This window comes from Pteropus vampyrus, unplaced genomic scaffold (assembly GCF_000151845.1).
Source record: "Pteropus vampyrus isolate Shadow unplaced genomic scaffold, Pvam_2.0 Scaffold36, whole genome shotgun sequence".
Classification (NCBI taxonomy): domain Eukaryota; kingdom Metazoa; phylum Chordata; class Mammalia; order Chiroptera; family Pteropodidae; genus Pteropus; species Pteropus vampyrus.
In genome coordinates, this window is record NW_011888817.1 from 797,746 (window position 1) to 802,668 (window position 4,923).

At 50.7% G+C, this 4,923-nt stretch overlaps 1 pseudogene; it reads left to right on the plus strand.

The window, feature by feature from the left end:
• Positions 1–423: 423 nt before the first annotated feature.
• On the plus strand, positions 424–542 carry LOC111738219 (annotated as a pseudogene).
• The last annotated feature ends 4,381 nt before the right edge of the window (positions 543–4,923 follow it).

Genomic DNA, 4,923 nt, shown 5'->3' on the forward strand with positions numbered 1-4,923 from the left:
CACTCATGACTGATGGATCTGTTTGTCTACCCACTCATTCTATAATCGTTGGCACCTACTATGTTTCAGACACTGAGCACAAAGAGAAATGAAGCACAGCTTATGGAAAAGGGGGAACACAGAGGCGACTTGTGGTCTCTACTCAAAGGCAGGAGCATTTGAAAGTCACCCCCTCGCAGATTATTTATTCATTCAAAAAGTATTTGTCACCCAAGCCTGAACCCAACAAAGATGCCAGAAAGCCTAACTGGGTACTGTTCCTTTCAAGAAGTTTTGAGAAGAACCAATTCAGATCATTCCATCTGCTGCCTTATACTCTAGCTAGCATAAACTGATTAATAAGTATATAATCCAGGTGTTTTGCTCATGAGAGTAGCTGTGTCTCATCTGGTCCCCATCTCTCTTTAAAACTAGAGAGGCCTCATCTACGGCCATGCCACCCTGAACAAGCTCAATCCCATCTGATCTCAGAAGCTAAGCAGGGTCAGGCCTGGTTAGTACTTGGATGGGAGACCACCTAGGAAGACCGGGTGCTGTAGGCATAAAAAATAAAAAATTTTAAAAAATAAAGGATTGTAAGCTGACAAGGTCCTTGCAATCTGTGAGGTCAACCAAGGATTGCCTTGCCCAAAAAATAAAAAAATAAAATAAAATAAAAATAAAACTAGAGAGGTCTCTTCTTGAAATGCCCAGGCTCCACTCACTCCAGGATCTGCAAACAATCCCCATTTAAGCACTAATTAGCTCCCAGCATTCACTTGGGCTGTTCATGCAAATTAACCTCCCTTCCTTGACAGCTGTCACAAAAGATAGTTTTCAGTCTAAAGTTCTGAGACTGGTGTTCAGTGACCGTGAACAATCCGGCCTCAACCCTGGATGGATGGATGGATGGATGGATGGATGGATGGATGAATGGGAGGATGGATGCATGGATGGATGGGTAGATGAGCAGATAGATAGATGGGTAGATGGATAAATGGATGAAATGTTAACCCTCTCCTCACCTCTTCTTTCTCACGAGTCCGCCCCTCTAGGCATGAAAACCCTCAACACCTGGCCCCAACAGAGGTTGGGTAGGTGAATGGATGGGTCAATGACTGTATATAGTGTTGACCCCTTGATTTCCTCTTCTCTCTTGGGTTGCTAATCCTCTAAGTATGAAATTCTATGCACGGCTGCCTTAAGGGTTCCCCATAGGCCACTTACCCAGAGCCCCAAGTTAGTGAGCCTCCAACTTTTCTCCATCGATAAGGAACCTCCAGTCAGTGACAACAGCTAGTGAACTAAGTGAGATGATACAGATAAACACTCATTCACTCACTCGCTCATTCATTCATCCATTCAGTCAACACATATTTATTGATCATTTACTATGTGCCTAGTCCTATTAGGCACAGGATAAACCAACAACTTATTACCTTCAGAAACCTGAGCAAGGTCAGCAAAAGAAACAGAGGCCTGCATTCCTCCACACTGTCACACACATGTGTGGATTTACCCATTTATACAAAATGCCCCACCCCTCGTCCCCCGCCCCCATCCCACTTAGACCTCCCCCAACCCAACCCCAGTGAGGGTACTTTCCTCAGGGCCGTCTGTACTCCCCCTAGGTGCTAGCTCAGGACTGTCCTCTTCTAGGTCTAAATCAGCCTATCCACGCACCATCGCCTATCACACCGTTATCACAGGTGCAGCAGTGGCTGCGTGGGGCTGCTTTGCTCTCCTGGTCAAAATCTAATGCCAGCCAACGGTGCACCAACCATAGCATGCTCCTCGGACCAAAACTTTGCAAACAATCAGACATTTATTTTCGGCTTCATCTTACAGATACCAAATTATATTCAACACATTTATCTCTTTGTACTTTCTAACCAAGTAGATAAAAATAGATCTACTTTTCTTTAAAACACTATGGAGAACCAAGCTATTTCTCCCGCTACGCACAGCTAAGAACCTTGGACGTTTTATCTAAAACAAACATAAGCAGATCCTGAAAGGTGGAGAGAAGAAGGCAGACTGGCTAGGGACCTAAAGGATGACACCGTGGCGTGTCCCTTGACTTTTCTTTTTTTCTTATATATCTCAGACTGGGTGCCGAAGAAGCCATCAACCTGGAAATGCCATTGGAAGCAGACAAAAAAGCCCTAAGAAAGGCTTGCTCTCAGTAGCCAAAGGACCAGGAAAAATCAAGAACCTAGCACATAGAAACCTTCTAAACAATAACCACCCAACTCCATTCAAACACCGTGGGAAAAAACATAGCCGCATCCCCAACCCCAACAGAAAAGGCCAAATGGGGAGCTCAGGTTTCGCCTTCACCAGGCTATAAGGAAGCACCTCTCCCCCCCACCTCCCCTCCATCACAGTGGTATCAGAGAAGACCCAGTGGAAACTTGGCCTCTGCCCATAAAAGAACTTTTATTGACCTACCATCCCCTGCAGCTTCCTGATCTGCACTCACATGTGACCCGGATGTTTTCCTTCTCAGGACCTCAGCTTCCCCATCTCAGAGTGGGTGAGCCGGACTCTAAGCTTTCTCAGGGCCCTCGAACCTGCTTCAGCCCCTCTGCTTCCTTCCACTCTCCTCCCTCCTCTCCTGCTCCCCCTACTTTCCTACTTCCTCACCTCTGACTTGCCCACTGCTCCCATGACCCCTGCTCAAGCTCCCTGGGGTCATGGGAGCAGTCCGAGCAGGGGTCATGGGAGCAGTCCGAGGCGCACAGACTCCAGCCAGTGCTAAGCATCTCCCTAGCTGGTAACAGCCCTACATATTGGCAGAATGCCTCCTGAGGCCAGTGATGTCCCCAGCCCTCCCGCTCAGGGTCAGCGGTACCCAAAGAAAACCCCTCGGCCTCATCTGAGCTAACGTCAGAGGTCGGCCCGAGCTGGGTTTAAAAATACAAGTGCCCATGTCCCCTCGGTGCCAACTGCCCACACAGCCTGCAGGCTGTGCTGCCCACTTCACAGATGCCGCCGTGGCCACCGTGGGCAGCACAGAGGGAACGAAGAGGATGGGGAGTCCAGAGAGGCCCGGGGGTGGCTAGTGAGGGGGACGGACATTCCTCAGAGCCTAGACCACAGAACAGGCCTGTTTACACCATCTGGCCATACCTAGTTCCCTGGTCCCCAGAGGGAACCAGTCCAGTTCTGCGCAGACTCACCGTGGCATGGGCTCTCGAGTCTGATGAGCCTGGAATCAAATCCTGGCTTGGCCCCTCGCGTCAGTTTGGTAGGCCGTTTGCCCTCTTTGAGCCTCAGCCCCTATTTGTAAACTAGAGGTGATGAAAGTGCATACTTCACGGGGCTCTTGTGAAAATTAGGCGGGACGATGCATGAAAAGGGGCTTAGCGTAGGGCTTGACCAATCAATGGTAGTTGCCTTCATTGTCACTGTGGCTGGTTTCTGAGGACTCAATCGGAGAGCAAAGGAAAGAGGAGGGGATGAGATGACCTGGCCTCACTCACCAGAACCCCAAAAGTCCAGGCGCATCTGGCACCAATGAAGCCGACAGTGGATATTATCTTTCTGTTAGACAGACAAGCAAATTAGGGCCCAGAGAGAGTCAGAATCCACAAATCCGGACCTCTCACTCCAAGGTGGGAGAACAGCACCCCTGAAACTGGGAGGGGAGGGCCCCTGGAGATTTCCTAAGCTGCCCCTCCTCAGTTTTCCACAAAGGGAAATTGAGACCCAGAGAGGGAAAGGGATTTGCCCAGTTCACCAGAGAGCCGGGTCCCAGGCTGGGATTCCTGACGCTCTGGCCACCTCGCCCTGCCCACTCCTGCCCCAGTCCTGGCTGCATTTCTCAGTCCCAGTTGGGCAGCTGAGCGGTGTGAGGACAGGAGCCTGGCCCTGTGCCAGAGACTTCTGCTGGGGGCTGAGAGCAGGGGCCGGGGGAGGGGGGCACTGCTCTGTTCCCTGAGTCCCACCAGGACCTGCTACATCCTTACATAACCCACTCCCCATTACATAACCTGCTGTTGCCTCCTTCCTGAATGGGGGCCCGGGGAGCAGACGGGAGCGCGGTGGGGAGAGAGGAGAGATGGTGAGCTGCTGCCATATGAAAATAGGGTCATTACCAGCAGTCGGACCCCAGGCCCAGCTAATGGCCTTCCCGCCATGACCTGGGGCCTACCGGCCTCCCTCTGCAGGGGGGAATGGGAAAGGTATCCACCTGAGGCTAGATCCTGCTGCTCCAGCCTCCAGGCAGGCACTGGCCCCCAGACTCCAAAGTCCCCAGGCCAGTTGATCAGCCCTAAAGATTCCCCGGAGGGCGACCTGGAGGCGCAGGCACGCTTGGGGGCCATTCGCGCTGGAATCTCAGGTCTGAGTTTGAGTTGGAGCATCTTTGTCACTAGTCAAGTAACTACAGACACATCCATTCACTTCTCTGCATCTTGGCTTCCTTATCTGGACAATGAGACTAAAAGGAATGACCTCAGGGATTGCTGCTAACAGTAAATGAAATCCTGACTCACAGGGGCCTAGCACAATGCCTGGCACACAATAAGTGTCCATTTGGCAGATGAAGAAATCGAGGCCCAGGCAGATAATGTTACTACGTTAGGGGTACGTGTCATCTGGGAGCAGATAATCTATACATAAGTTAGTGAATCCACCGTGTGTTAGGCACATGCTTTATATGTACTGACTGGGCAGCTCCCAAAAAGAACCCTGTGGGATAAGTACTATTATTTTTCCCATTCGACAGACGAAGAACCCAGGCTGATAGGGGTTCAGTGACTTCCTCCAGGCTCACATTTAAGAAGTGGCAGAGGCAAGATTTGAACTCAGACATCTGGCCTCAGAGCACTGCAGCAAGCGGCAGTTAGATGGGATGACCCGTAGCTTGTCACTATCCTTTAGAAACACAATTGGCCGCCACCTTCTCTGTCTCTGGTCACTGCTGTGCTGTGTGACCTT